Raw genomic sequence first — 8,264 nt, 5'->3', positions numbered from 1 at the left:
CCACGGCAAAACTCTCCATCCCCCTCAGTAGCTGGTCCACTAGGCGCTGGAAGGTGGCCGGCGCTCCCTTGAGGCCGAAAGGCAGGGTCAGGAACTCCTAGAGCCCCAGAGGCGTGATAAAGGCCGATTTCAGCAGGGCATCTGCATCCAGCGGCACTTGCCAGTTGCCCTTTGTAAGGTCCATGGCGGTAAGGTACCGAGCTCCTCCCAGCTTGTCTAGGAGCTCGTCAGGCCTGGGCATGGGGTAGGCATCAGATACAGTGATGGCACTGAGCTTCCGATAGTCCACACAGAACCGGACCGACCCGTTCTTTTTGGGGACCAACACCACCAGCGAGGCCCAAGGGCTGGCAGATGGCTGGATCACCCCCAAAGCCAGCATGTCCCGGACCTTTCTTTCCAGGTCCTGAGCAGTTTTCCCTGTGACTCGGAAGGGGGAGCATCTTATCGGCGGGTGCGACCCTGTCTGCACCCGGTGGACAGTCAGATTAGTGCGTCCAGGCTGGTTGGAAAACAGCTGTCGGTACGGATGCAGCACCCCCCTGATCTCAGCTTGCTGGGCAGGGGTTAGCTGATCCGAGAGGGGAATTGTTTCCAGGGGGGAACCAGCTCTGGTCCAGGGAATAGATCTACGAAAGGGTCATCTCCCTGCTCCTCCCAATGTCCACACACGGCCAACACCACATTCCCCCTGGCATAATATGGCTTCATCATATTCACATGGTACACCCGGCGGTGATGCGCCGGGTTTGACAGCTCCACCACATAGTTTACCTCATTTAGCTGCTTGACGACCTTGAAAGGGCCCTCCCAGGCGGCCTGTAGTTTGTTCTTTCTCACGGGGATGAGAACCATCACCGGATCCCCGGTGGCATAGGCACGGGCCCGTGCCGTGCAGTCATACCAGACCTTCTGCTTCTTCTGGGCTCTGGCCAGATTCTGCCTGGCCAGGCCCATGAGTTCAGCCAGTCTCTCTCGGAAGATCAGGACATACTCCACCACTGACTCTCCATTGGGAGTGGCCTTCCCCTCCCACTCGTCTCTCATCAGGTCCAGGGGGCCCCTCACCCTCCTTCCATATAACAGTTCGAAAGGCGAAAATCCGGTAGACTCCTGGGGCGCCTCCCTCTATGCGAACAGCAGGTGAGGTAAGTACCTGTCCCAATCCTGCGGGTGCTGGTTCATAAAGGTTTTCAGCATCATCTTTAGCGTCCCATTGAACCTCTCCACCAGCCCATTGGACTGGGGGTGATAAGCTGAGGCCCAGTTGTGCCGGACCCCACATTTCTCCCACAAGAAAAACACGCAGGGATAGCCGCAGGCGACAGAGCTGGAGTCTTGTAATTGTCTGTTGTGAAACACAATGTCTGTGGCATTTTTGTTTAAAAATTTCCTCATGCTTTTAGGAAAGAACACACTGTTTGGAGGGTGCCCATCTGAGTCAAAAAACTCTCCAAGGTGACGCTCCACCAGATACAAGGCAAGCCAGTGTTCACCCGGTTGGTTGTGTGGATGTGTGTTGACCACCAAACCTTGGGGTCTCTGAGACAGCTTGCCACCAGGGAGCCAATCGCAGGGAAACACATCTAAGAAATTCTTTTTCGTGTAAGGGTCCATTGATAAGACACGTGAGAGCTGCACGGTGTCCATGTTCACATGTAGTCAAACAGAACATTTCTCCTCTGATTTATCTCTATGACATTGTCAAAAACCCCGGACACGAACATATTGATGGTAACGGTTAAAGCCTTCCCAAAACGTATATCTGCTCTCAGGTTCCCGGTTTTAATCAGGGAATAGTGATCGGCGCATTCCTGGTCGGGGGACAGGTCAAAGGAAAACATGGTGTAACCCTGTGCAAACTCCTCACGGTCGATTAACAGAGAACGATCTTTCATGTGTTTACCAGCCGTCTGTACCAGATTCATGTATTCTCTCACACAGCGTCCTGCCTCGAAGTCTGGTTGCAGAGGCTTGGTTGGTATCTGTTCACCATCCACATACAAGGCCACAAAAGTAATATCGTAATGCTTAAAATGAAAGGGATTTTTAGTGTAACTTCCGCTAAAGGCATCATTATCCACAAACCCCAGGACAAGAATTTTGGGTAACTCTCCCAAAAACAGGTTCTCCTGGTTACTGACCCTGCTGCCTGCAGGGATGCTAAACACTTTCATTCCCACACGGTCCACAGGGTATTTAGCATTAGCGGTAAGCAGGGCCTCAGCGTGCCCCAGACGAATGCTCGGGGCCACCCGTACTTTCTTCACAAAAAGGGATGCTGATAGAATGCGCAGTTTAAAGCCTTCGGTTCCACTGCCCATTAAACAGAAAGCATCTTTACTGCGCGTCAGTTTAATTTTCACATCCACTCCGTTCAACAATAGTTTTTCTTGAAAAAACAGGTCGCTGTGTAGATGACCCAGAAGCTCTACTGTTCTGCTTTGGGCAGTCAGCCTTGCACGCCTCACAAACCCTAAATTCTCGCCATCCAACCCCGTGTCCTCCTATTGTCCGGCAGTGTCTTTGTAAAAGAGGCCAGCGGAATATTGCGTGGCGAAGGTGTCGTCGCTGTAATTGAGCACCGATTCTATAAAGGCCCTGTAAGGGTAACAGTTGTTGCTTTGGCTTACAAGGCGGCCTCCAAGCGTGACATCCAGCTGACTAAAAAGAGAGGCCACTGGGTAATTCACCAGGCCCACCTCGGCGTCCGCAGCGAGTTCAGTTCCGTCTCCTTTTACAATCTTGCAACACAGGTACAACAGTGTGTTGTTTAAATCCATATAATCTGCACCATTCCCTGCTATAAAAAAGTCAATGGGGGCAGACTCCGTAACGGCCGACAGAGGTGGCACCTCGATGTAGATGCTTTTCTCAATGCTGGTCTGCGTAGGGGCTATTTGGAATGAGTCTAGTTCGGATTTGATGCACTCTTCAGACCCGCAGTGAACAAAAGCCATGTTGATTAAAATATATCTCTTTTATCAGGCGGCGAGCGTTTCCTCTTTCGCCCCGGCTTCCTCTTGGACTTTAGCTTATGACTAACCCTGTGGGTCAAAGCCCTTCTTTTAAAGGGTTTCGGGGGACCTGTGCGTTGCAGGTATGACGCATTTCTCTTTCTCTTCTTCCTCCTTTTAATGTACATCAGCCCCGATCCTTCCTGTGAAGCTGTATTCCCCACCTTCTCCAGAACAGCGTGGGAGACATGACCTACCGCGTCTTTAGCTATGTTTTGAGGGGCAGTTTTTACATGGGGTTTAATAATCTCTAGCCCCCTCCTCAAAAGCGGTACGGCTTTTCGAAAGAGGCTACGGAATATTCCACCCACACCCCCCCATACATCACGGGGGCCCCATGATATCCAGGAAGGGCGTATCCCACCTGGGCTTTGTAATAGTTACTGTAGATGTTGGGGTCGCCATAATTTTTTAGGATCGCAATAATAGTGTTTTGGTTTTTAGAAAACTCGCTCTCTCTGGGGATGCAGGTGTAGCTTGATGATCACCTTGCCAAAGCGAAATGAGACGCTTCTCTTCTGATCTGTCTTTATTTCAATGGTAATGGTGTCGATGTGGTGTTTACTGATAGGGACGTAATGAGGTTTATCGTAGGTGATGGTGACAAACTCATTGTTCCTTCCTTGGACGGGGACACAACGTAACAGGGGAACAGAAAAGTCCCCCACAAACTGATGTTCTACGATATCCGTGTACACATACAAGGAATTAAAACCCCCTGTAATGTCTCCCGAGAAAGGGAATTTTTGGACGCTGTGTTTGGGGCCCAAGCCCAGAATGTTAGCTAGCTCCCCGCTGGTAGAAAACATATAAGTAAAATTGGCGGATTGAAGTCTAATTTTTCTACCCACTGGATCATAGTTCATGACCATCTCAGGCGGTCCGGGGTGACGAGCATGGCTAGCCCCTCCACCCTCCCCACTCCCCGTGGCTAACAGCGGGGAACATTTCTGTTCAGACACAGGTAAACAGCCCAGCAGGAACGGGCACCTCTGAGTGTCCCCTGAAGAAAAGCACCCTATTTCAACCAGGTGACCATGAATGATATCACACTCCTGAGGATAACACAGAGAGATAAAGAACGGATGTTGTTTGAACGTCAGCAAACGTACACTGCAATGCTTTGTTCGACAATGATTCCCGAGTACGTGCTACTGGCCTGGAGTGATAAAGTGTCCTACCATGGTGGATGGAATAAGGTTACCCTCCCCAGAAACCTTTTGCAAAGGCTTTGGGAGTATATCCAGGAGAGCCACGAATGCCAGGGCAAATGAATCATTAAACATGCTTGCTTTTAAACCACGTATAGTATTTTAAAAGGTATACTCACCAGAGGTCCCTTCTCTGCCTGGCGGGTCCGGGAGGCAGCTTTGGGTGGGTTCGGGGGGTACTGGCTCCAGGTCCAGGGTGAGAAACAGTTCCTGGCTGTCGGGAAAAATGGTTTCTCCGCTTGCTTGCTGTGAGCTATCTACAATCTCATCATCATCATCTTCCTCGTCCCCAAAACCTGCTTCCGTGTTGCCTCCATCTCCATTGAAGGAGTCAAACAACACGGCTGGGGTAGTGGTGGCTGAACCCCCTAAAATGGCATGCAGCTCATCATAGAAGCGGCATGTTTGGGGCTCGGACCCGGAGTGGCCGTTTGCCTCTCTGGTTTTCTGATAGGCTTGCCTCAGCTCCTTAAATTTCACGCGGCACTGCTTCGGGTCCCTGTTATGGCCTCTGTCCTTCATGCCCTGGGAGATTTTGACAAATGTTTTGGGATTTCGAAAACTGGAACGGAGTTCTGATAGCATGGATTTCTCTCCCCATACAGCGATCAGATCCCATACCTCCCGTTCGGTCCATGCTGGAACTCTTTTGCGATTCTGGGACTCCATCATGGTCACCTCTGCTGATGAGCTCTGCATGGTCACCTGCAGCTTGCCACACTGGCCAAACAGGAAATTGAAATTCAAAAGTTCGCGGGCCTTTTCCTGTCTACCTGGCCAGTGCATCTGAGTTGAGAGTCCTGTCCAGAGCGGTCACAATAGAGCACTGTGGGATAGCTCCCGGAGGCCAATACCATCTAATTGCATCTACAGTACCCCAAATTCGACCCAGCAAGGCCGATTTCAGAGCTAATCCCCTTGTCAGGAGTGGAATAAGGAAATCAATTTTAAGAGCCCTTTAAGTCAAAAAAAAAGGGCTTCATCCTGTGGACAGGTGCAGGGTTAAATCAATTTAACACTGCTAAATTTGACCTGAACTCCTAGTGTAGACCAGGGCTTCGTAAGTTTAGCTCTTTCATGATGTCACCTTGTAGTAGAGGAGCCGCAGGGCTAGTGCACCATTGGCCCAAAATGACTTCAGCTCAGCAGTCTGTAACTACACTCCTAATGGAATCAAAATTAACTCTGATATTTTACACTGCAGAGAAGAAAAAGTGCAATTAACATGTAAGGCCCTCCTCAGGGACCCACACCACCACATATTAATACCTACCCACAACCTCTCTGAACTCACTGAGTTTTGGAACCCATATCCCTTGCCTTGCGAGTGCTACTCAGTTGATGGCGAGTTCCTCCATCATAACAAAAGGCCAAGTACAGTTCCACTGCCCTTGATTCACATAATCAGGATAATTACAATTTATTCTTCCTGCCCCAATAACAGAGAAACTGGGGATCCCACAGCAGCCAAAGTGACCATTTGGGCAGCTATGGGCTCATGCTAGGCAGGGTGGGTATGCCTACGCAAATTACATCAGCCCCTGAAGTTCTTTTCCACAACTTGCCACAACTCACCACCAGATGTTAGGGTGGAGCTCATCCTGACTCTGCTTACATCTACAACTATCTGGGTTTGTCCTTTAGGTTTTATCCCCCAGCCCGGCTTGGCGTTGGCATTCACACAGCAAGAGACGCCCATTAGCCCATGTCAACAGTCGCTTGCACTGACCATCTTTGTGAAGTAAACTTGGGCGGGCCACGATTCATTTGTGAAATTGGTAGCTGAGTGAGTTGGGGCTGGAAGCTGTGGCCCAGTGTAAAGAGAACCACATCAGTCCCTGCTGGGTGAGGGGGAAAACACACAAAAAGATCTTAAAGGTACGGTCCGGGGTAAATAGCACTATGGTGTTTCATCCACTGCTAAGGTGGGAGAACTCAAGAAGGCCTCATATCAGATGAGCACGGGATGAATAATGCCCTGTCACAATGGAGAGGGTAAGAACCCACACTAAGATCCCAAGGCTGTGAACCACGTGCATGGGGAGGTGGGCTCCACCATGTTCTCAGAGGTGCAGGGGAGGTAAATGGGGTTACATCATGACATACTAGGATGGGGTAAATAATGCTGCATTGTGATACTCAGGGATAGGGGCGTGCAAAGGCCTCGAAACTGTAGCTGGAAGCATAAAAAACCCAAACAAAGCCTCTCTCTCACCATACATTTTGCAATCACCAAAAGACACAGGAAAAAAATCTGGAAGAGAAGTGGAGAGAATGGTCACGCTGGGGTGACTGAACATTGAGAGGCAAAGAAGAGGCGATGGGGGCTTCCACAGTAAGTGCGTGTGTGGGAGGGTGGGGGGTTTCCATGATCTCCCCCTTGAGCAGGACCGCCCCACCTTGGCCCCCATGCTTGTGGGAGTTGCAGTTCCCTGGGGGCTGCCCGTGGGGGTTGAGGTAGGGAGGATTTCCCCAGCTCCCCTGGCTGCAGGGAGCTCCCCATCCCAGTGGCCTCCCACCCCTCTTTCATCTATGTTCTCCAGGCAGCTGATGAGCTGCAGGTTACAGGGAGGGATAGCTCAGTGGTTTGAGCATTGGCCTGCTAAACCCAGGGTTGTGAGTTCCAGCCTTGAGGGGGCCATTTAGGGATGTGGGGCAAAAATTGGGGATTGGCCCTGCTTTGAGCAGGGGGTTGGACTAGATGACCTCCTGAGGTCCTGTCATAAATATAAAGGGAAGGGTAATCACCTTTAAAATCCCTCCTGGCCAGAGGAAAAATTCTTTCACCTGTAAAGGGTTAAGAAGCTAAAGGTAACCTCGCTGGCTCCTGACCAAAATGACCAATGAGGAGACAAGATACTTTCAAAAGCTGGGAGGAGGGAGAAAAACAAAGGGTCTGTGTCTGTCCGTGTGATGTTTTTGCCAGGGACAGAACAGGAATGGAGTCTTAGAACTTAGTAAGTAAGCTAGCTAGGTATGTGTTAGATCATGATTTCTTTAAATGGCTGAGAAAATAGCTGTGCTGAATAGAATGAATATTCCTGTCTGTGTGTCTTTTTTGTAACTTAAGGTTTTGCCGAGAGGGATTCTCTATGTTTTGAATCTAATTACCCTATAAGGTATTTACCCTCCTGATTTTACAGAGGTGATTCTTTTTTACTTCTATTAAAAGTCTTCTTGTAAGAAAACTGAATGCTTTTTCATTGTTCTTAAGATCGAAGGGTTTGGGTCTGTGGTCACCTATGCAAATTGGTGAGGATTTTTACCAAACCTTCCCCAGGAAGTGGGGTGCAAGGGTTGGGAGGATTTTTGGGGGAAAGACGTTTCCAAACGACGCTTTCCTAATAAAAATAAACCCAGATAAATGTTTGGTGGTGGCAGTGGAAGTCCAAGGGCAAAGGGTAAAATAGTTTGTACCTTGGGGAAGTTTTAACCTAAGCTGGTAAAAGTAAGCTTAGGAGGTTTTCATGCAGGTCCCCACAACTGTACCCTAGAGTTCAGAGTGGGGAAGGAACCTTGACAGGTCCCTTCCAACCCTGATATTCTATGACCATCCTACAGCCTGCATCCTCTCGGCTCTGTTTGGGCTCGGGATAGTATGAATCCTGCCAGGAGTGGAGATTCCCACCAAGGGCATCGGAGCCCTTCCAAAAGTGTGGGGAGGGGGAGCAAGGGGCCCCACCCTGGGCCAAGCTGGAAGCCGGAGCGGGGCTGAGGAGCCTGCCCCCCAACACGGGGTTGAGGTTGGGTGAAAGCAGGCCCCTGCCTGTGTCCCGGCCCCCGGGAGCCCCCACAGCTCTTACTGTGGCCGGGCTGCGGCTCTGAGTCCGCAGGCCAAAGCCGGGTCAGGGAGAGCCATGCGGGCAGCTGTGAGAAGACGCAGAGTGACAGACCTGCCACCTGCCCCAGGCGGCCGGGGAGCTCCAGAGATGGGGACACAGGCCAGGGGGTGCTCTCAGTCCCGCCAACCCCCGCACCCTGGACAGGTGGAGGGTCCACCGCAGCTCCCTACAGCAGCCCAGGGTCCCTGGCCAGG

Source organism: Natator depressus, chromosome 11 (genome assembly GCF_965152275.1).
Source record: "Natator depressus isolate rNatDep1 chromosome 11, rNatDep2.hap1, whole genome shotgun sequence".
NCBI classification, from domain to species: Eukaryota; Metazoa; Chordata; order Testudines; family Cheloniidae; genus Natator; species Natator depressus.
Note: the sequence above shows the minus strand (reverse complement) of the source record.